Source organism: Tyto alba, unplaced genomic scaffold (genome assembly GCF_018691265.1).
Source record: "Tyto alba isolate M040663 unplaced genomic scaffold, T.alba_DEE_v4.0 Super-Scaffold_6, whole genome shotgun sequence".
In the NCBI taxonomy this organism is placed as follows: Eukaryota; Metazoa; Chordata; class Aves; order Strigiformes; family Tytonidae; genus Tyto; species Tyto alba.
In genome coordinates this window covers 2,866,792-2,892,169 of record NW_024881327.1, presented here as the reverse complement: position 1 = coordinate 2,892,169, position 25,378 = coordinate 2,866,792, and the positions used below count along the sequence as shown (strand labels likewise).

The 25,378-nt window shown below is 37.0% G+C and overlaps 1 protein-coding gene across 2 annotated transcripts in view; it reads left to right on the top strand.

The window, feature by feature from the left end:
- PALLD (palladin, cytoskeletal associated protein) overlaps positions 1 to 25,378 on the top strand; it is a 200,600-nt gene that overhangs the window by 24,876 nt on the left and 150,346 nt on the right. The window lies entirely within an intron of this gene.

Genomic DNA, 25,378 nt, shown 5'->3' with positions numbered 1-25,378 from the left:
CTGTATCATAGAACTTACCTTGCTGGCTTGTTCTAAGAAACATACAAGTACTTTCAGTTATAGAGAATTATTGAAGCTATAAAGTCAATGACTCAAAATGTAGTAAACAAAGTTGCACTTAGACAGTCCACTACAGTATGTTTGCGTAATCACATTTCCCCCCCTCTCAACTTATTCATGAGATGAGGGGTACAATCAAGAAAGTATTTTTGTAGGATTCTTAGCTTACTTTTCCTGAAGCTGCAAAAAACCAATACTGAATGAATACTGAAAATTAAGCTTGCTATTCAATGTACTGAAGTCAGCATTTCCAGCTGAAACTGAAAGTAATAGAAATGCTGCTTGAAATACATACAGCATTATGTATTCTCTGAAAAAAATAGCTCCTAAATATTTCATGTTGTATTTTGCAATCCCATTTGCAAAGCAATGACAACACCTTTTATCTCACCGTGTTAATTCTGAAAATAAGTTGCTCATGAAGTCTTCATGACGAAGGAAATAAAAATGGCCATAAGATATTGATAATTGTCTTAAAACTAAGTAGGCATTGTGCAGTGAGAAGTCCAAATGTAGTTTGATGAAGCCAAGGTGGTGGAAGAGGTGGAACAGGAATGGTCATGGGTATATCAAGTTGAGGACAAATGGAGGGAGAATGGGTCCCTTTCAGAGTCTCAGATCTTTACTCTTGCCTTTTCTGTGGCATTAGCAAATGTTGGTGCAACCTGGTAACTGTCCCATCCTTTCTTCTCCCAAACACCATTATTTGTTCAGTGAATTATCTCAAGAGTAGGTGTTTGCTATTTGACATTTTCTAACATCTGAGTGCTTACCTTCTTAGCAATGTTTTTTAATGCACTGCACTTGTATGTAATGTCTTTTCTTTCCAAATATAATACTGAAAGCTCAGATCCCTCAATCGTTTTTCATGAGACACATAAAGTCAGCTTGTCAGACATACAGCTGCTCCAGCTGACTTTAAAAAAAAAAGTAAAAATCATAAATTGTAAAACTATTTGAGAATGATTATTTAACCTGTGGGTTGAAATGATTAAAATACTCAACAAATTCTTTGTATCCTTTGAAAAACATGAGGAATCATTCTTCCAAATGTGCCGAAAAGCAAGACAAACAGAGATGATATGCAAATAAAAATTTCTGTTAAATGAGTGGTTGTAAGGCATGAATTTGACATTCTTCAAGCACATAAAAAAATATCAGGTTTACCTGTGGGGAGTATTTTATCAGCACATTTTATTCAAACAATAGCCATTCTTATCAACCAAAACCAGGTTCAGTCTTGTTAATGGGATGAATTGGCAATGACTTCTGTCTACATAGCAACCAGCAAATATTGTTCCAGTGGTCCGGAGTGGCCAATGAGAGGCAGGGCACATTGGGGCAGCTTTTCTCACGCCAATAGCACCGTACTGCAATTCTTCCATCTGACAACCCCCTCCCCATTTCACTGACGTGAACGTTTTTAGAGTATGATCTCATCTGCAAATTGTAAATACTTGGCAGTTTTATGACAGGAAAGTATTACAAAGTGCTGAGACTTGCTTCATGAAGAATTTAGGTAGGAAGCATTTTTAATTTTCTGTTATTAATCACTTACACTTATTTACAAAAAAAAACTACTCTTTTAATTACGCTAACTTCTTCGTAGTTTCAGGAGAAATTCATGTGTGCAGTATTTAGCGTTTTATTTTAAGTCCTCACTGTCTTTAGGGCCTCTTAGTGGAACTGCACTCAGCTGCCTTTTACTGTTCATAAACAAGCAGTGACTGGAGGAAAAAAACAAAAGCTCTTCATTACCTTTGTTTTTAAGCTTTTAACATATGCCACCTAATAACACCTCTTTTAATTCTTCATTTTATTGCTAAAGGGCCTTTACTTCACTCAGGATGGAAGAATAAACTGAAATATTATATTGCCTGCTTTTCCTTTTATATTTTCTTAATACAGAATATACTCCTTAATACAGAATATGCTTAGAGCATCCAATGTGATGAGCCATAAAAATACAAGTCAGAAAGTATTTGTAATGCTAAACATGGTTGGGGGTTTTTTATAGGTGTCTTTTTATTGTTTAATGTTGTTTTCTATGTAAATACAATTTCTACTATGGACACTTCCCTCTTCATTTCAGCTTAAACTCAGTATAATAAATTTGGAGTAAATGTTGTAATATGTGTATATTCCATTAGTGAATATAATAAAGAATAATATAATTTTTGCATATATATTAAGGAATCTAGGTTTTAACCACTCATTAATCATAAATACTACATGAAAATGCTTCTATAGCAATAAAAAGAAAAGAGAGGGAGGGCTTTCAGGCCAATAGGGAAAATGCGACCTTTTAATTTAATTTTGGTTTTAGGAATAGGGTTATCCTATGTTTCAGAGAGAGTGTTTCTGATTAGCAGAGGTAAGTGAGAGGACAGTATATGTGTCAATAGTAGTAACAAATGTAAAAAAAAAATTAAATGTCCAAAAGTAATGTTTCTTCCTACATCTAAACTCAAATTTTAAGTAGAGCTATTTTGAATTTAAAGAGCTACTTGAAATTTAAAACTTTTAACATTCAGTGTAGCTGTCCGACTTTACATTCATGAAACAAAAGATGCCACTTTTCATATATAGATTAAAACCAGCAGGACCATCTTTTCAAAAATTATAGACTGTAGACCACTTTAAAACAATATTGCGGAAGTGTATTTTATCAGATCTAGTATCATGAAGTCAGAAAGAAAGAACAGTTGTTTAAATGTGCAGTATTCATAAAGGGATTATTTTTATACAGATTGTTGATGCAAAAAAAATGTTGATACAAAATCGTTTATTATGCCATAAACTGCTACATTGTATATAGAGTATGTTCTTCTTCTGATTCCTGCTGTTTGGGCAGATTTCATAATGATTTCAGTAAATCACTTAAAATAATCTGCCAACTTGATCTGAAGACCAGAAAGGTCAGTGATACAGTTTCTGCACGTGGTTCTTAAAGGTGAGCTTCAAAGTTAAATTTAAAATTGGATGGCATCCAAAAGTCTAAAACTCTAATGCCTGTGCTGTCCTGCTGACAAAGAATATTAAACAGATTTTTCAATAGAACTCAAATGTTCATAAGCATGGGAACATACACATTGATTTTACTTGAATCTCTTGCCTCAAAGGAATGCTTCCCTTAAGTTTTATCTCTGTCTGCATTGCAGCTTTTGCCTGTGTTGGTTCTATTTCTAAATGTAAAGTGAATTTATGTTTACCCTATACAGGACCCCTTTTGATTTAGGACTTGCCAACATTACTACATGTTCTACGTAAGAGGAATTATATAGATTGAAGTATTTTTGGATGCTTTTAGAGAACACAAAAGTGGCACAAAATTTAGGGTGTTTAAGTTCTAACATGTATGCTTGCTATTTATGACAATTCAGTCATTAGACATTAATTCTCTTTCATAAGTTTCCCTATAATGATCTGGGCTATGTGAAGACAAATGAGTGAAATGAGTGTTCAAAGACAATGAAAATTAAGAATATGTAGAAAATGAGTCAGTAAGCTTCCTTGCAGGTAGAGCAAAAGCACTCGTCACAAAGCACTTTGTTCTTTCATATTCTTTCCTGGGGTACCCTTGTGAGGATCATCATACTGCAGGTTATTTGTACCAGAATTGCATTAATATAGTCCATGTAAGACAGATGTTTGAAATAGCTCAAATTAAGTTACAATACAGATTTACTCTATGCAGTAGCAAGATATCAAGTACTTCCTTTCATGTGAAATATATGTCATTTTACAAAGGTAATCCTCCACCGCTTCACTATGGCTACACAAAAATGATATCATTGTATATTACATTTATACATGTTTGATCTTGACCTTTTTGTAGAACACATACAGAAATTCAAGCCCTGAACTTCATGGCTTCCTTTGGATCCAAACTCAATTGTGTCATTTTAATTAACATTTGTAGTCTCTGAGTTCCACATCTTGATGACAGATTAGCATACCAGCAGAGTGATAAAATGAGATTAAAAGGTAGACAAACTCCTGTTTTTATTAAACCTGGATGTTACAGAAGTAGAAAGGAATTTGATCATGGAATGTTCCTAGATTAAGGATCTTAATAACAAACTTCCAAGGTATTTCTTTTAAGTTTTTCCTTGTTTACCTCTGTATTTGGATGTATTGGGAATTTAGATTATTGACTTGTTATGAACCTTTATAGTTTCATAGCTACAGAAAACTCCAGTGCCATTGAATCCAAAAGACAAGTGTCATTGCATACTTAAACATTTCTACTAAAACCTTTTCCTTTAATTTTTTTTTTTTTAGTGAAAGCATTATTGTTTTCTTTTTTTAATCTCCAAAGGCATAAGTAGGGTTTGAAGGACTGTGTCATTAAAATTGAGAGTTGATTCAGGTTATAAATGAGTAGTTATCTATTACAAATTAACATCTCCCCTATGCTCAGTAGAAACAACTGACAACTTCAGTCCTGGAAAAGATGTACAAAAGGAAAATTCCATCGTGTGTTGTTAGGTCTTTGTTTCTTAATGCCATTTTTAACTTTTGGATTAAAACTATTTACATTACATGCAGTAGTATCTCAGAGTAAACGTTTATAATCTTATAAACTAATTCAGGCAAACTAATTGCAGTGAATGACCTGAGCATATTTGAAGTAAACCTGTCTTTTGAAGCTGTGGGCATTTTGATGATTTGAGCATATATCACACTGCCATATTTGAAAATAGAGGGGAAGCAGTATTTGAGCTTGAAGAAGAATTGGCAGATAGCTGTTTTTATTTCTGGATATCCCAGCTAAGTAACCGTAGTAGCAGGTGCTAGTGACCTCCAATGATCTTATTCCTAGAAAGGCCTACATTCTATGGGAATACAGTCTCTATGCTTTTGTTGGCCGGAAGCAGAAAATTATACCACTGTTTAATATTGTAATCTAGGTATTTCTTGCCTCAAATTGAATAATAAGCAAACAAAAGCTTTCTGATGGGGAGAAGTACAAGTAAACTTATAAAAATCTGACATCCAGGTGAATATTAGATATTATGTGGAATAGGCATTGCATGGTGTGAAAATTTTCACTACTTTAAATTTATTTTTATTCCCAACTGGAATTAGGAACCAATTTTATCTTTTTTTTTTTTTTTTTTTTTTTTTTTTTCTCTTCTGTTGAAGGGAGAGCAACAGAGATTCTAGCATCCACTTTTTAGAATGAAGTCCATGACCCAAGACAGGCCTAAGTCCTCAACTGGAAGGAGGTCACTGAGTCTTTTGTGTGTGTGTTTGATATTTTTAAGACCAACATCTGTTATCTCTACTGAATATGTGAGAATTATCTATTTCCTTTCTTACTTCTTCAAAGTAATAATGTGCACTCCATAAATACATCCTTCTTTTTTTGCAGAGGGAGTTGGAAGTCCCACTGCATAGCGGGGCCAGAGGCACTGTTTAAAGCTCTGCCTTCAGAGGGCCGCGAAGGAGGAGAGGCCATGTCAGGTTCTGTGGGAGCGCAGGGAGTAAGGGAGAGAGTTGACTTGGTAAGCAGGTGTCGGCCAGGAGTTACTTTCTTTGGCACTACATATTAATAGGAAACTGGACGCTCCTTTGTATGGATATATGTGTAGCTTTGTCTGGTGAGGACTTTTATAGTACCGTAAATTGTTTGTCAGATCAAATGGCTGTTATATTCCTGGTCCTGCCCCGATGATGTAGGCTGGAAGTGTTTTCAAAACAGGCTGCACAGACTGGCTGGGAAACTATTGGTCAGCAGTAACCATACAGATAGGATTTTGAAAGCAGGTTTTGTTTTTGCTTTTCACCAATCCTACTACACAAAGGTCGATGCAGCAGAGGACTGGAGTTTGCTCAAGGGGTAAGAGGTGGTAGGGAAGTGGAATTATCAGCTATCGAAATAACTCTTGTAGAGACTCAACAAATTTTAAGATTGCTATGAATGAAGCATTAATAGAAATGTGTGTGAAAGCACCAGAAGAAACAGCAGAATAAGTGTTAAAAGAATGGCCTGAAATGGTAGTGAAGAACATAATTCCCAGTTGATCCAATGAAAGATTGTGTTGCTTTTATCAAATCTATCAACAGGCCTGCACTTCAGTAGGACCACAGCATCTTGTTATTGGAAAACCATGCATTCTGGTAACAGAAGAGTGGGGACAAGGTTGTAGTATATGTTATTACTTTTTCTGTTAGCCCAAAAGGGAGAAATCTTATAGCAAAAGATTCCCCATAACAACTGTTAAGTCCTAATATAAAAATCTGTCATTACAGCTAGTCAACAATAAACCTAGGGAAGACACAAGGACTTGATAGCCTGCATCCCTTGTTTTCCAAATTGCATAGAAGTGATCTTGGCCGGACCACTAAACACATGTCTTGGTGCTTGTAAATATGTGGGTGTGAGAGTGTGTGTTAAAGTCGAGAGTGGATGGCATCTACAAGGGAATGAGTGAGCAGGTAAAATCAAATTATTTGGAGATACTGTAAATGTTATTTCATCTTCCATAAGGTTTTGCACTGATTTTTGTTACCTAATTTTTGTTGCCTAAAAATTATGAGGGAAGCATTTAATTTTAAGCATGCACAGCTGAGAAAAACATACTGAAATTTCATCTCAAGAACAAATGGAAAGCTGAAAAAAGTGTTAATTTGATGCGCTTCCTTTTACAGGCATGTTCTTACAGTAAAGGAAAAAAACCTAAATTGTACAACCAACTCCTTGTTGCACTCCCAAATCACCACAGCCAGGGAAGGCAAATACTATTCAGTTTTTAGAATGGTCATTTTGCCAAACTTTAGAGGTAAAATACATTAATAAATACAATTAACATTGCAAACCTTAGCTAAGCAAATCTTGTGATCATAGAACAGGATACATGACCTTGTCTCTCACCCAACTTTTCTGTTACAGCAATGTATCTGATATTTCACTGAAGCATCCCACAGGCTACAGCAAGTCACTGCAGGAATGAACTGACTTGCATATTCTGTGAATTAGTGAAGAATGTGTCTTACACTGGTAAATAGGAATACTAATGAAGAATGGGAAAGAAAATCAATTGACAAAAATGTAAAATAAATTTCTGCTGGGCAGACTGTAGAAAAAGCTACATTGATGCAGCTGGCCAGGCCAGTCCACTCAAAATGCATTTGAAGTACTGGTTTGTATTTTATTTGACTGCTTTCTTGATTGTCACTTCTGACACTTCTCATGGGAGTATTTGAAGGTATTTCAAAATCTCTCACGAATTTTTCTTTTAAGATAAATTTCCTTTTACACAAGAATATTTTAAGTTTAATAATTTAAGGTGTATTTTTACTCTCGTAAATTCAGGAAGATTCTTTATCTTCCCGCCTTGAACAAGCCATGAAATTGTATGTTTTGAATATTGCAGTTAAACTTTGAAATAATTTACAGGTCAAAGTTTATCAAGCAGATACACATTTGTGAACTTGTCAAAGTCTCCAATTAGTTTGCTGACAGAAGAAAATTAACTTCTTGTTCTAACAACTGCTGTTAAATAATTGAGGTTAAATATAGGGTGCTTATTGCATCTCTGTGCACAATTATGTTGTTCTCAGGATAAACAAGAGCATTTATCCAAAGTAACACCAGCAGAAATGAAATACAATTTGATTATACTGTAATTACTGCTTAATGACTGTGGAGTTGTTTATTGTGAATATCATGGAGTCGAGCTTAACTGTTGAGGTTACAATTTTGTAACCACTTCTTATCCTCTTCATAGCTAGAAGTGTCATGGGTGCTCATAATTCAAGCAAAATGAGCCTGTGTGGGTGTTTCCTTTCTGGAAACTGAAGATGTAGTTCCCATTTCTCTTGTGGAAGTAGCTTACAGCTGGAGAAGGTGACATTAGTTCTTCATCCTCTATTTCCCAAGGGTTTAGATTTGTCTTTGTTTTTTTCATTCAGGTATCCTTTGTACTTGAAGGTGATATCTTAGAGTATCATTTTACAAAAACAGTTTACATCAGGGACAAATCAACTTGCTGTGGAGTTAGCATTTATGGTGTAAGAACATCAGATAACTTACGTAGCATTCTGATTTAGTGCCAGATAATGTTATCTATGTCTTTCTCAGTGGTGACGCCTTTGGTTGATTGAATATTAACATCAGCAAGCCCCAAACTGCTATTCATTCCTAAACCGGAGAGCACCCAATTCAAGGAATACTTCAAGGACGCTAAAGGAAACTGTTGGTGTTTAGTCCACATGTTAAAATGAAACTTGTACAATATACTAATTAATATATGTAGGTTCCACCACCTTATATTAGAAAAAAAAAAAGTCATTAAGTTTTATCACATTTCATGTGATTATCCTTCTAGCTGATGTGGTATCAGCCTGTTTCCTCTCTGGTGATGACTGGAATATGATGGTCCAATCTCTCTAGAATTATCATTGCCATTAACTCATTTTATGAAAAATACACATACTAGATGGCACCTATTAGAAAGGAAAACTGCAAGCACATGTACCAATTCTGTTTTTAGTTTCATCTCCCTGTGTGTGTTGGTTTGTATTCATGATTAAACTTGTGGGGAATATTTTAATTTAAGAAAAAAAGGAAAATGTAAAATGTCAGAGTAGATTATTTTGGTCAATTGTAAGAAGTCTCATTTTGGATGCTTATAGAAGAATATATTCTGCAGAAAAGTTCTCAGCCCTTTGTAGTTCACTTATGCTCTTCATAGCCTTGATTTTGTGTTTTGCATAATGTTTCCGTAGGCATACTGACATTTATACCTAACCCCTTTTTTTAATTTCACTTGACTTGACTGTCAGAGACTTGCTGATACCATTTTGCCAGGTTGAAGGACCTGAGGCGGAACCTCTTCATACCATACCATCCTTCTTTAGCAGCAGGACAGACACTACCCCAGACACCTCTGTGCTTGTCGTGGTTTAGGCCTGGTTGGTAGCCAACCACAATGCAGCAGCTCTCTCTCCCTTCCCCTCTGGCAGTGAGAAGGGACAGGGAGCCAGGCTTGGGGTTCAAGATAGGACTGGGATGGGGAAAAATCCCCCTTTATGATCACGAGCAAGAGGCAGACTCGTTAGGGGAAGAAAAAAAAGAACATACATTTATTACAGACACTAACAACACATAACAGAGTAGGACAGTGAGAAGCATTGCCATATCTTGAGAACACCTTCCCCCCACCCCTCCCTTCTTCCCGGGCTCAGCTCTGCTCCCGATATCTCTACCTCCTCCCCCAGTGGCGCAGGGGCAGGGAATGGGGGGTGCAGTCAGCGCTGCCACTTCCTTCATCTTCGGTGAGGGGAGTGTCCAGAACTTGTTCCTCCTGATCCATCGTGGTCCCCCTCTCACAGGACACAGTCCTCCACAAACTTTCTCCAACATGAATCCCTCCCATGGGCCGCAGTGTTCCCCACATTGCCCCGTCATGGGTCACTAACTTCCTCCGACTGGATTCCCTCCCACGGCTGCAGCCCTTCCCGAGCTGCTCCGGCGTGGGACTCCCCCGCATGCTGCAATCCTCCCAGCACTGAATTACAGCAGCGGGGCTGCCTTTTCCCATGAGACCCCGGCCTTTTTCGAGCACAGAACCTTGATCAGGCAAGCAGAAGCCACAGGCCTAAATCAATGTCTGCTCCACTGCAGATCTCCATGGGTGGCGGGGCGGGGGCGCCCTGCCGTCTCACCACAGGATACAGGGGGGTCTCTGCTCCGGCACACCTCCCCCCTCCTTTCTTCCTCCGTTCCTCCACTGACCTTGGTGTTCACGCAGCTGCCGCAACTCCTCCTCACAAGTCCCACTGCCCGTCACCACGTCCCTTCTTAAATACGTTATCGCAGAGGCGCAGCCGATTGGCTCAATTTCCCAAACAGAAGTGGAGCTGACGTGGAGCTGGGGGAGCTTCGAGAAGCTTCTCACAGGGGGCCGCCCCGATAGCCCCCTCCCCTGCCACCAAAAAACTTCACCACTCACTCAACCCAGGACAGTGCTGCACTCTAGCACAGGGTCTGGATATTTCCCCAACTCTACTCTATAAAGTCCTTCCAAAATTCTGACGACTTCTGGATGCCTACAGTCTTTTTCCCCCACCTTGGTTTTTGATACAAAGTTACAAATGTTAAAGCAAAATGTATTATTCTGTGCTTTGCTTTCTCCTTTGAGAGTCACCATACATTGAAAGGAGGTTTTATTGACTTTATCTATATTAATAAATGGAACTTCAAGCTGCTTGTTTTCAGTTGTATGCTAATGCTTTCAGGAATCTAAAGCAGCTATTCAGAATTAGTCACATGGAAGAAGAGTTCTATATTTACCTGCTTAGCTTTGAGCTAATGTTTGCCTGCACTTAGGTGCTTAGAAGGATCTGACATTGTCTAGACAGTGCTTTTGCCAAGAAAGATTAGACCAGGTGATCCCTGAGGTTCCTTCCAACCTGGTATTCTATGATTTGATGTTTCTATGATTTGGTCAGCTTACCCTCGTGTTTCTTTGACTAGGGAATGGTGCCAACTGTACTACCATATGCTTTGCAGTGACATTGAGCTGCGTTGTCCAGAACGTTTACATGAGAATCTGTATTACATAAAGGTTGCAAAATCTAATAGAAGAGTGTGACTTCTGATGGAGATGACTTTATGTGTGCCCACAGTCTGTGCCAATCAATCAGACCCCTGTATATGTTATCAAACTCTGTCTAAAATGTAAATATCTGTTCAAAAATGAAACTAAATCCAGATTAATTCTGTCTTTTCTCTAGTGGGCACCTCAGAACATACATTTCAGTGTTGTAGCTAAATTGTTTTTCAGGTAACAGAAAGTGGGATTGCAAAAGGAAAAAGCTGAAGTTCTGTATCAGCAGAAGTCTAGTGCTCTGTTCCTGATAAGCAGTGTGAACAGAAAGCCAATAATTTTTCTTCCATATGAATATTTTGGTCTTATGTGCAATTTTACAGTGTTTACAGGTATTTAAAGGAAAAGTCTTGTCCTGCTTTTAAAAAGGAATGCAGCATTAATTATGAGCTGCTACCAAGGATTTCCTATAGAGATACTCATTTTGCAGTTACATTTCAGTAGTTGCCTTTTGCAGCACAAATGTCAGTTGTAGCTGTAACATAAAACAAGTTCATGAACCTCTGACTTCATGATGCAAGTTTAATAATGGATGTGAACTACCTATCTTACCTATTGTTTGGCATGTGTTCTTGGTTTTTTATTCTCTCTTTTCTGTTTTGAAGAACATGGAAAGGAAACAAGAAATATTTCTTTGTTTTTGAGTATGCATTTACATTACATACAGGGAAGGTCTGCAATATCTTAGCACACAGATCATATAATACTTGGAGAATTGAGACTGTGAAATTTGAGGTGCCTTACAGGGATCATATCATGAGCTCCAAGTACTTCAAAGTCTTTTTAGTCTTTTGTCCAGTACTTCAGTTGTACAGGTAGCTACTCTGATAATTTTTATTCAGCCAATGTTGTATGTTGAAATGCATACATTTTAATATAAATATGCTTTTTTTGTGCGTACTAGCAATTTTTATAAAAATATTGTTGTTCATGCTTGTGCGTATTGACCTGCTTGATTTTCAATTTCAAATACTATTTCATGTCCCCATTAACTTGTATTTTGTAGCATCTTTCAGTTGACTCTACTTGTCCTTCAGCAGCTTCTTGCCACTCTTCTGAAGACCGGTAAAATAAGAGGCAATACAAAGTGGTTGTCGGTGAACCATATAGATCTGGCCAGACTCATCCCCTCTTCCCAGACTAGACAGGTGAATGCAGTTCAGCAAGCTACATGCTTGACAGATTGTAGTTCTCTTTAAAATGGCCAGGTTTCCTTCCACAGACATTTTTGTTGAAAGGTAGTTACCATGCAATACACATAACCCATAAAGCAAGAAAGGTGATGTTTGCAAAATGCTGCCCTTGGAACTGGGCAGCTGTTGATGGAACCATGGTGGCACTGACAGACTTAACTCAGCTTACATGTGCTTTTGGCTACTTTACAAAGTAGGTAAACTGCCTATAGAAAATGGAGCACCATTACCTAACAAGCTTTATTTTCTTTGTAAGGCTAGAGCATAACAATATCTGTTCTTCTGCCTCCACCAAGTCAAGGGCCCTAGTGTTTGGAATTGTATAAATATATAATAAGCAAGTAAATGTAAATTTATTTCTATTCCCCACATGCACGGATCACTGAAACAGGTAGTAATAAATCAGTATTAATAATATCTATTATAGGAACAGGCAAGGGCAAAGGGAAGGGGAAGGAATGGTAAGTTTTGCATCAATTTATTATACGCTTAAAATAAAATGTCTTCCATTTTAAATGGTGACTTGGCATTTTCAGCAGTATTCAAAGGGGAGGCTGTGAATATACTTTAGCAAAGGCAGAGAGATCTGACTGGCAAGTGGCAATGGGATGTTACGTCTGGCACTGTGTGGGCTAGATGATGTGCTGGGTCCCTGGCATACCCATCTGTGCAGCAAAGATCTGTGAAGACATCAAGGCCTTGGCAGCACTGTATATGTCTTAGCAATGCAACAAGCCTCGATTTGCCAACAGGTATTGCTGCATGAGTTCATTCACTGAATGCAGAAACAAAAGCCAGCTTTTCAGTGAGTGAGAGGGGAAAGAGAACTTCTTCCCACCTGTATTAGTCATTAGTTCTCTTAACCTAGCTTAACCCTTTCGTGCACAGTGAAGCTGTGAGGGGAAAGAGGAGTGTTCGAATGCTTTCTGGATGTTTTCTGCATTTGTTCATCAGCTGCTATAGGGCAGCTGGCCATGCTGCAAGAGTGAAACTTTAAGAATGTGTTTCCAGAACTGCTTGGGCAGTTTGCCCTCCAGTTTGTGAGGCTATTATTGAAAGTATGTAAAGATCACAGATACTGCACTGAAGAGCAACAGGATATCTGCTTAAGACATTTGGGATAGTCTATGCATGGCCTATTCATTTTTTGCCATAAAATTGTGTTTGCCATGCAGTTAGCTCAGAGCTTGCATTGCAGAATGGTGTGAAATGTGATCAGGTTCTAATATGAGACACACATGAACTCTGTTTTTATTTTTACTTTTGTATACTGGTTGCTGGTTCTCATACCACAATGGGATATTTTTGCATATGGGCAGGGTGCAACTACCTTGTTAAATAATATTGGACTGAAGACAAAATGTTGATAGCACTTCATCTCCAAATGCAAGCTGAAGGGACATTAAGTATGTAGGATAGACAGTGGAAGAGCAGCCTGTGGCTTCCAGGAGGGCACCTCCATCCCTCCTGCGCTGTTCTCAGGCTTTGTGCACTGGCTGCCGGTAGTGCTGTAACTCGCTCGTGGCTACCTACCAGGGCTGAGGAGCAATATTTAGGTAGACAGCATTACCTACAATTTGCTTAAACCCACTCAAGTGAGGAAACACCTTGCTGGAGAGCGGATGTGAGCAGGCAGGGGCTCTGGGCTCTGCTATAAAGGGCCATACCCTCCCTTAGGAAGAGGGTGCAGGGCGAGCAGCGTAGGTAAGATACGTGCTTCAGGCATAGCACACTAGAGGTGAGGCATCACAGCTTCTCCCATCTAATGATCTCCTGCTTAGCCCTTGTTATGTCTATGACTGATCTATAAGAAGTGGCCCTCTGTGCAGAAGACTGTCCTCATTTAACAGCTTCTTTTCAAAAAGGTCCTCTGATGTACTGTGTATATTTATTGCCCAGACACACGTACATTACAATTTCACCTAATCTTTTCCAGGTGTCCTGAAACTTCCTTCTGTGTAAAACTCTCCAAATTCAACTTTATCATAGAGATACTTCACATGGAATGAAGTTAGGAAAGCTTATCTCTTAAAAATGCAAAACCTATAACAGAGACATGGCACTGTTTCTGTTTCACTGGTTTTGTTTGTGGCACTGTTCCTGTTTCACTGACTTTGTTTGTTGTTCTTTCATTTTGCCACCACCAAATATAAACAAAAAACTCAAGTGAAAAGCCTCAGTTAAAAGAGCATGGGGTTTCAAAGGATTGGTAGAAAAAACCACCCCTGTGTACGCTAGCTCACTACAAGAAAAGCACTGGAAGGGAGTCAGCAGCAGCGGGTTAGACAGCCTTTTTCTGTAGAAGCCCTGATCTTAGAGAATCCCAGCTGTTCACGAAAGCTTGCCTTTTGGATGTACCTCCACAGCATTTGGAAGTGATCTCCTTGGTGTGGCCACACTCCAATCCTGCTTGCCCTTCAGCTGAATATTTCTGCCTCTTTATGGCATAATAATTGTTGAACTGGAGGCTGGTTTCAAACAGAATTTATTGTAAGTAGAGATTTCAAAGCTAACTACTTAAAGGTTCTATTAAAATAAGAAACCAAACTTAATATACCTACTGAGCTTAAGGCTTCTTTGTTGGTGCACATCGTTATGCAAAATTATTATTTTGTTTGCCCGGCTGCCTGTTGAGTCAGCTTGTACATACCAGAGCAGAAGCGTTGATGTCAACATGGCATGTAATGTTTGGTAGCTAGGGGGCATAGAGGGGATTGCAAAGTGCAGATTTGAGGGCTGACACTGATGCTCTTAAGGGAAAGAGAAAGTGATTTGTAACACAGCTTTGTAAGGTATTAAGGTGGAGAAAACATAAAACGTGCATGGCTGTAAGAAATCACCCTTGAAGAATAGCCTGAGTTTTATTGCTTGTAAAATTAAAAAGATGTATGTATTAGATTGATTGGCCAGACGTAAGAAATCACTCCTTGAATTGGCCCAAACTAACTGGTAATGTTTAGGGAACATTTATAAAATAGTGCTCTGTGCCACTGCAAGTGAAGTGAGCCTGAGGGAAAACTGTGTCCAGAACTTGTGATAATTTAGCTTTGCAAAGGGGCACAAACTTCATATACGGGAAGTCTGAAAAGAAAAAAAATCTCCAACCGTTAATACCTCAGGTGTAGAGGCAATACTTTATAAGCATCAGCAACACGTATGCTGATGTTCTGTGGGAAAGGCAATAGGCACCTGAAGAAGGGGCAGTTCAGATAAATGTGTCTTAAACTGCACATCAGTAGTTCCTTGAGATTGTGGATTGGAAACCAGGTATAACTTTTGAATGGCAAAAATGATACTCTATAGAAAAAAACATAGCTGTTTTGGAACTTATGCACAATAAGCAGTTATGTTCCCTAATAATCCCAGTCAAAGCTGGGAAGACCAGTAATTAAAGGAAAAAAGTTGGGGTGTGAGATAACAACAAATAGCCTGTACATCGAAATATATATTTTTAAAAAATAAAAACCAAACAAAACAAAGAGTACTGCATATTACTTCTTAAATTGTTTGTTATGTATTTTAATAAATAGCCTGATTTTCCAAAATGTTTGAATATTTTAAATATTTCCAAAAAAATGTTTTGATGAGCAGAACCTTCTGGCTACTTGGTAACGTGAACCATCTGATGGTTTACAGAAAAACCTTCATTTTAAAGTCCTATTAATGACAGCAAAAAAAAAAAATCTTGGGTATAGCTTTGGTTACTATTGGCTAGAAACACTACCAAATCCTTGTATCAGCACCCACATACAGCCCCCTTCTTCAAGGTTTCAGCTGTGCATTAGAAGGGGAATAGCATTGTGTCTCAAGCATTACTTTTTTCTGGGTTTATTTTGTTTTATTTTTTAATCTACCTATGATCTCATTTCCTGAACTGATTTTTCTTCCATGCTCAGGAATAGAAATATGTGGTTTACCTCAAGTTACTTTTGAAGAATTACTGCTGCACAGTTAATCTGCCTGAATAGCATTTTTAAGATTTTTTCAAATCATGAAAGGGGATTTGTCCCAGAAGTAGGTGAAGCAGGCAGCCTGGTAAAACTCAGCCTTCACTCCACAGCTATCCAAACAGCCAAAGCGAGCTTGATTCTATATAAAAAGTATTGATTGATGTTCAAGGGAGGCCCATTCCAGGCGATGCGTGAACTGGGACCCCCTTATGGTCCAGCCAGCAGTCTCTGCTAGGTGATCTACTGGGAAGTTTTTCCCCACCCGACCTAATCCTCAGTGTGTGTGCCAAAATATCTTTTCTGGAAATCATTCTTAGAGACATTGCATAGTTTATTTTAAAAAATTTTCTGTGTTGACTCCAAAATGAAAGAGTATGTGAAGAATACATAAATGAATGAGATTTCATTTTTTTAAAAAATCAAGAATTAGATATACTTTCGTCAGATTATTTAAATGTACTTTTAATTTCATTTTTCTGCTGATAACAATACTTCCTTTATGACAAATGTTAATTTCTAAGTTATTTCTAGTCCTTATTCTCTATATCCAAATGGAATTTCTTTTTGTTTCATTAATAAGGAAAATATTTCAACCATCCAGAAAAATACAATTTTTTTAATATATTGTATATCTCAAAATTTAATGTTAAGTTTGAGAAGGAAAAATTGTGTCCCCCATTGTAACTCACAAAAGAAAACACCAATGTCATCACAGATGGACATGGATTTCTGACTTATTTAAATGCTACCCTTGTCTAACATACAGCATTTGTGCAAACAATTTACATTTTTTTGTTAGTAGTAAGCCAGAGAATCATGGGGCTTTCTTTTTTAAAAAAAAGTCTTGATGTCATGGCTATAAGAACTTCTCAAGTACTGATTAATTTAACATCAGAACCCAATACAAGGGTTTGTTTCTTCAATTTAGCTGCTTTTTTTATGAGAATTTATAAACGCTGGCTAGCCTTCAACTCTGCCAAATGCTTCTACGGATTAGTAAACACATCTTGAAAAAATGCAGCATTTTTCACTTGGTTTAAACTAATCACTGTGTTTCTTTAAAAGGAGGTTGTTCTTCCCATTTTAAAACTTTGTGGTTGCTGGTCCTCAACCTTCTGTTTGCTGAGAATAGGATTTATTGTATTGTGAGAAGGGCAGGATGCTTATAGTTTTGCATGGTTTTGTTGTAAAAAATGTAGCTGTTGCATAATTTCAGAGGATGGCAGTTGCCTTACTCTTAGTTAAAAACTTCATTAGAGTTCAAGAACTGAACTTTTAGGACATGAGAAAAAAAATTGGGACTTTCCTTCCCATTTTTGCTACAATTTATTTCATTCTATTTTTTGCAAAACACTTGTTATTTCAATCTTAAAATATGCTTTTATTTAAATGGAAATACAGGAATAGCTGGATTGCTTAATTTAATACATTTTCACTAAGAAAGATTGCAGAAATGTGTTCTTTAAAAGATCAACTAGAATGGGATAAGGAGATGACTATATTTTTGAAAAGCACTGTGGTTTTAAAAACAAACCAACAAACAAAAACCCCACCTTTAGAATATCTGCATGAGATATGTGGTGGGTGGAAGGATTTGGGCCCCACAAACCTCTTATATTGCTACATCTCATTATTAAGCGCCTGAGAGTTATTAGATCATAACGTGAGGACTTTGGCATTGTTCATATTAAAAGAATATGTGAACTAAGCTAAAAACTAATATAAATAGTTCTCTTCATAGACAGTGTTCTTCACAGATTCTTAGAACTGCAAATGAAATAAGAGGGGGGGAAAAAAAAAGAGTATATTGTACAGGATTTAGTGACTATTTTGTTACTTGGTAGAGGCCACTTTCTCTAAGTTTAAACTGAAATAAAATTGTTTATGAGCTGCTTCTATCATTACTCTTTGAATTCTTGTTTCTTGGCTAAAATATATTTGGTGGTCAGGTGGTAGGAGTGTTTTCTGCTGCCATGTTGGACATCAGCTTGCATAGAGAAGGATGTACTGGTAATACTGGAATCTCTGGTTTAAGAACTAACAGCGGTTTCTCTGCTTTTTCAGAACACTAGAGTTGCATTGATACTGGAGTCTGGTCAGTTGTCCCAATTTTTTGCCTTGTTTGCTTGGAAAGAAAGGCTGCTAAATGCCTGTGGTTCCAGTTTCTTTAGTAATGTGACCATGGAAGTTTTATGCTGTGTTTGAGCTGCATTTGTTTCTGGCTTTCCTTGTAGATTTTCTGTAGTAAATATTAGCAGATAATGGCATGCTATAAAATTAAGAAAAAAAAAAAAAAAAAAAAAAAAAGAAGAAAAAAGAAAAGGAGAGAATAGGGGCAGAGCTAGGGTAGGGAGCATTCACACTGAAAATTATATTACGAGAGTTGCATCAATTTTTAAGTAGTTTGTTGGTTTTTACAGCCAAGCCTGACACCTTTCTCTAGTTCTATACTGGATTTATAATTCCTTATTAAAGGAGTGTAATTTTCCTAAATAGCTTTCAAAGTATTCACTTATTTGTGAAAATCTTCAATTCTGACTGAGAATATGTGCACTATCCAGAAAGAATTACTTGAGTTTTTACTTTCTGACAGAATGTAATGGAGAATCATTACCTGTTTCCACACTCTAGGTTTGTATGTTATCTCAATGTGAGAATGAAGGTAAACTAAAACTCCAGCTAAATAGATTCATCAGAGAAGGCATGAAGTTCTCAGACTCACTGGCAATTAAGAAGAGTAATTCCCATGAGCTATAGCCTCAAGCAGAACATCCCCAGTGTATGAATCATATGGACAACACATGAATTAAACAAGTGGATGAGCTGAGTTTTAGAAATGTTTGGTTCCCCTCATCTCCACCCTACCATTATCCTAGTCCATGCATCCCTTTTAAGGCGCTTCTACATTTAATCGCTCAGCAATTTAAATGGAACCTATTTCAGGACTGATTATTATATACTTATCCTGAGATTACAATGGATTCAATAAACAAACAAAAGAAATAGATTATTTTTTTAACTCTGAACAAATAGCTCAGCCATTTGACTTGTTTGGGCTTGGGATGCCTGCATGTATCCCCTGTAGAAGTAAACAAATTTTCATTGAAATCAGATGTAGCAACTGATTTGGAAAGTAATAGTTATTGGTTCTTGGGCTTTTTTGGTCTTTGGGGAATTCCCGTTGGCATGTAAATGAAGGATGCATACTCTACAAGATTCCTACATTGTTCTAGTGCTCTAGAATATCATTCATGTGGTTTGACTGACTTTCAGGCTTAAGTGCAGATGAGGAGGATCTTTATTTGTGTAGTTGTAACAAATATGTATTCTATCAGTTTATGTTATGATATGGCTATAAAACTTTTGGAAAACCGAACTTGTCTGGACACACACTGTCAGTATGATGCAGAAACTAATCTTGGGGGCATTTTCCTCGAGAATGTAGCTTGTAGGTACCATTCATTTTAATAGGTACTAGGTTTGAAAGTTTGTCATTTATTTGAAACTTCAGTTTAGCTATGATATTAATTATGACCTTGGGTTGTGTGGGAGAGATCTTATTAATTACATTATTCTGAGATACCTGAACACATCCTTTTATATACACAGCCATATGGCTGTTCTTAATACCTTGTTCTTCTGCATCTCTACTGCTTATGTATAAGTGAATTAACAATGTTTGTAAATAGAAAGACTAGAGACCTCAAAGACAGAATTATATATATCTTTTTTCTTTCAAATAAGAAAGTTTTCATGCAAGAGAAGTGTTATGAAAATTCTAATTTCCTCTGATCTAGATCATATTTTCTGTAAAAGTTTATTCTGATTTTGGGGGGGAGGGGGAGAAGTTCTATTTCTCTTCAATAAATACTAACTTACATTATTCCTCTAAGAGACATAGAAGACTTTGGAACTATACAGTAAGTCTGTTTCAAATATGTCTACATGCTCTTTCAGCCCTTTTGAGAATGAAATTTTGACGTTAAATAATTTCAGAACATGGAAATACTTCGCACATTATCTTTATGGAGAAAAAGCTCCTCTCTAAACTGATGCCACAGAAATACACTTTTTAATAGAACACAAGTGTTTAGTAGTAGTGGAGAGGGCAAAGCAGATCAGGAAAGAAGATGCTGTGCGTCACTAGTCACAGAAACCAAGGAGAGACTGTATCGATAGAAAAATCAAAACCTTTAAATGTTTTCCTACTCAAAGATAAACTCAGCAGGGTCATCATTTGAACAGTTAAGGTATACAGATACTAAGAGGAAATTGTTTGAATTAGGAAAAAAAACAGACTGTCTGACCTCAGTGTTCTACCTTTCTGCATTTTTCACAAGTCTTGTTTCTTTTATTAGATTATAGCCCTCGTCTTGCAAGTGTTCCCTACATCCAATCACTGTGTGACCTTTACTTCTGAATGCCAAATTTACATAGGCTATATTGGGAACACATTTGTGTGTACAGAGTACAAGACACTCAAGTTGTTAAATGGCCCAATTTACCAGAGCGTCTGTAAGTGCTCAAGAGAAGCAAGTAAAATTTATTTTTTCCTCTTAATACATGTCTAATATTGTATTATACTATTATTCTAGGGAGAAAAAAAGAAAGAAATATAATGGCTTCTTCATGCAAACAGTCCAGGAGGGTCAGCCATAACCTCTCTGATGGGCCTTACAGTATAATAGTACAAAATAACAGTGCTTTTTAGGAGCTACTACTAGTAGTCAACACTGGCATTACTTAGAACACTTCAGTCACCCTTAAGGAATCTTTTAAATCTATATTATTTTTAGCTGATTATAATTTCTGATACATTTATCTAATGCTTCAGTAATTACTGTAGCCATTTGGTCTGAGTAGCAACCAATTTACGATGGCTGTAACTTATGAGTCAAAGTGTTAGTCTCACAAAGCACCTCATTTCTGAGTATAATAAGGTGAAATTTCAGTGAAAAAACTATAATATATATAATTTCTTCTCCTTCCTTACTTAACTAGAAATAACAGTTGGAAAACAGAATGAATCTGATAACTGTTCATCAGAATTTGAAACTTGCAGCTGAATTGTTTGTAGGCAGAAAGTAAGACATGTTATTTGGAGCAGATCAGCTGCAAATTTCAAATGTACAGTTACCATAAATTTCCTAAATGTTACAAGGTTTCATGATTTTTGAGTTAAATAACAAAAATATTAGTGTAGTAATTGTTTATGCAACTGAGACCCCTGAAAATTTAAATCTTTTAGTTCACTAATTAGACGATAACAAATAATTCCAAGTATTTTTTTGTGCCATATGTCTTTGTCATCTATGTAGACATCAGAGAATAACAAAAATGTAATATGTATGCTAGTAGTGATTCATTTGATGGATAAATGTTGTGGAATGTCAGCTACTGAGCTACTCAACCTTATTCTGTCATATCTTATTTGAGTTTTTGGTTGTGTTTCAAATTCTCCACAAAGCAGCATCACAGTTTTGGGTCTGCTTATGACAGTGGTGCTCAGACAGAGGAAATCAGGTGACAGTTCCCCATTATTTTTTTGTTTCTGCTTTTTTTGTGTTTATGTTACAATTTTATATTTTTGCTGAATTCATATTATTTCAGGCCTGTGCTTTTCCGTAATAGCAAAACAAATTCGAATGTTTGAACTAAGTCTGGGTTTTGGACTAACCTCTTTCGTCTGGAGACTCAATTGCAAACAAAACTAAATGTGGGCTTATTGTTGTCCACTTGGAGTGTATGTTTTTCAAGTTAGAACTGTAATTAGGCAATTCAGCAAATTCAGTGCAGCTGATGTTCAACATGAGATGAGGTGTGGACTAAAAGCCCTCAGGTAATGTTATCTGTTCTTGATCTTTTCTTGCATGTGAAATTTGTCAGGTTAAATTTGGGCTGGCAAACCTCAAAATAGCAATGGAAGCCAAGCTCTGTAATGCTACCAAGGAGTAAAGTACCAGCAGAAAAGTACATCGCAGTAGGGCTCGGTGAACTTCCTGATAGAGAACTTGGATTTACTGTAACTTTTATGGCCTTACAATATATTGAAATTCAGTCTCTAGTGAATATGCAGGAAGGCAAACTTAAATCATCATAACTTCCTTTCATTCCAGATGGTTTCTATAGGCTTCTAAGATTTACCTTCAGCATAGAGCGTATTTGTAGTTTTAAAATTTATCATAACAATTCTTTTTGCTACTAGCTTTGGAAAAGCACTGTAATTTCTTTAATGCAATGGGAATGTAGGGAGGTGTATTATATCACTTCTATAAAACCTAAGCTCCTGTCCAAAGTTCCACTAGTCTTACTAAAGGATGAAAAAAAAAGGTAGGTCCAGAAAAAGTGTTGACCCTGGATATGGAAATCGTTAGGTCTGAGCTACACTGTCTCCCATCCTGAGGAACAAAGTCTTGTGTAAACAGGTGGCTGGTTTGTGCTGTCACTGTTGAAACCAGCACACTGGAGGCCAATTTCTAACTCTTTTTACGCTTCTCTCCCACTTTTATATCTGCTGTGAGAATCGGTGTTTCGGAACCATTTATTGCGGAAATTGACCAGTTTTGCTTTTCTAAACTACTCAGTACCAAGTCAGATGCCTCAGAATCTTGGGCTAAGCTATTCTGCATGAGATGAAATGAAACCCAAAATCGTTTTGACCTTTCTTTATATTGCCATGTTTTAATTAAAACTTTTAGAATCTAGTATTATTCTCTGAGAAATACTGCTCGTCGCAGAGAGTACTGTAATAAAAGTATAAATTCTTAACTTGTAATATTTTGAGGATACTTGATTGAAATTGAAGCCCTACTGGATACAATAAAGATTCACAGAAACTGCTTCTGGGTGTATAGGTTGTTTTAGTGGTCCTCAAATTTATTTGACAGAGTCCAGATTAAATACAAGTAATAAAAAAATGTTGAGGCTATCACTAATGATTTATTATTTTGCCTTAAATTTGTGGTTCACTTATTAATGACAATTTTTAAGATTCTTAAAAGTCCACAATTATTGGAACCAATATTCTAAAGCTTTTTACCAAAAAAAGTGATAATGTTTACACAATATCTTTCTGATTACCCAGGAAGGAAACCTGAGGGGTTTTTGTTTGGTGGTTTGTTTGTTTGGTTTTTTTTTTTTGTGTGTTGTGGGTGTCGATTTTCTTTTTGACAGAGAGTACTCTTCTGAATGTGGAATTTGTTTATGAAAATTTTTGAAAAAGTAGGGCAAAATTAAGCTATATAGATTTTTATATACCTATTTCTGACTTGTATTGTAAACTTACAGCTTTTGCTATTATAAAAATGAACAGTAAGCAGTACTTAGAAATACCTGGGGTTGGAATTTAGGAACTCCTAGAAAGGCAAATGTGATGCTGTTTTTTTCTGACACGTAGTAAACTGCAATAGCAGTTTCTGCTTTTTCTCTCTAGTTTGCAAACAAATGCACAGAGTGTGAAACGCACTCTGGCTTCAGTATTATCAAGTAGATTGCTACTAAATCATGAGTTTCATGACGTGTCCTTGTAAGTACAGAGCTCCTCAGTTACAGTTTAATAGTGCAATCAAATGAGCTGCAAGTCACATTGGAATTTTTTCTCTACCTACTCTTGAGATCAGAATCTTAGGGTAGAGACACTCTTAGTACATGAGATAAGAGGAGAGAATGAGGGGAGACGGATCACTACATTACTTCCTTCATGTTATTTTTGGATATGACTAGCATTCCTCCCCTTACACACACCCTCTTTTTTCCCCAGCCCCCATCTCTTACATGCATTGCAAGCTCATACAAACACTCTCACGTACTCTGAAGCAAAAGCAAGAGAAACAGTTGGACTGAAGCCAGAGGACTTAAACTCCGCTTCCTCATTGCCAGCAGGCTTTGTTCTTTGGAATCAGTCAGAACTAGGAAGAACGTCTTCATTGCCGATCGTGAGTGGTTGGAATTTGGCAACTCGGCTGTCTGTTAATTTTTTCTGTGCTCTTCTGCAAACTAAGCTGAAATTAGAGCAGCAAAGCTGAGAGCCGGCGGTAGTCAAGAAATAAAGGATCCGGTGACCATCAGCTTCTTTGTGGGGGGTGGGGGTCCATCTGTTCCACAAGGGTAAGTGCGAGTGTTAAATGTGTATAAAGATGCAAGAAAGAATAACATGCTTTAGCTGTTTTAATACAACAGGGGAGGGGAAAAAAGTACATGAGTGAATCATACAGTGTTTGCTCAGTTATAGTGGTCTCGGAACAGTGCCTAGCAATAAAATGTTCCTCATTTCTCCCTTTCCAAAAAGAACTATAAGAATGTATCTATTTTAGCAAAATTCCTAAGTGCCTGTACAATTCTGGAAAGCTTTCCAAATGTCTTTATTATCGGGTGTTCTGCAAATCTGTTTTGTTTTGAACCGTGTGTAGTACAGAGTAACTTCAACTAGCAGAGTAACCCATTTGTTTTAAGTGCAAGAGCTGAACTTGGGAAGTAAAGATCTTCCATACAGAGTATATGAATAGAACTAAAGTTCAGGAGGATGGGGGAGTGAAATGGGATGAGATGCTTCCTAAGACGTTTTAGGTTATAGGAACCCAAAATAAACTTGTTTTAAGTGATTGGCATTCATTCAGAGCACACACACCCCCCTCCTTCCCTCCCTGGCATTAGGAGACAAGTGAATCTGGTTTTAAAAACAAAAAGCTTTGAGGGTCTACTGTTCTAGGGCATGCAAGTGAAAGCTAATATACAATGGAAAAGAGTGTGTGCTTGGATAAATGACTCTGAGAGAGGACAAGAATGGCAAAAAGAAACTTGGTTTTCTTCCAATAAGCAAAATAATTTAGCTGTTCTTGCTTTATAAACGTGTTAACACAGCTGCCTTTTAAGTTTACTAGTAGAATGGATTGTTTTGTTACAAGGACCTTTTTTCATCTCCCTGTCTTGTCTTTAGGAAAAGTTTTATAATGATCAGCACAGCGGCAGGTTAATCCAAATGCCTTGCTTTCAGAAATGCCATCTAGCTGTCAGAGGAAATTCACTGTAGGGACCCATTTATTTCAAAGCTACTGATAAACCAGGCTATCAGCATGCTACTATATCTTGCTACATAGGTTATCTTAATAAAGTGATAAATAAGAAACCCTTGAAATCCAAAAGTTCAATTGTGTAATAAATTTGACAAAGGGAGAAAGACCAGGTGATTGAATGTACTTACGTACTTAAAAAAAAAAAAAAAAAAAAAAAAAAAAAAAAAAAAGTAAACCAAGCAAAAAACATTACTGGGACAATAGACCTGAAAAAAATGAAAGTTTTCCTTTCCCTTCTCTTAACTTTGGCTCCACCAGCTATTTCAAGTATATATTCCAATATTTTCTGTTGACAAGGTGAGTGGTTCCTTCCCCCCAGCCCCTTATTAACTTCTGGTTATCAGTGATTTGTGAACATGCATCTGGTCACATGAGAAATATGCTGAATGAGCAAACGGGTGATTGTGCGAAGTATAGCAAGCACAGTCAAATAACTCTTTGTTTGAGGTCTGGAAGGTTTTTTTTTCTAATTCAGAAACTCATAA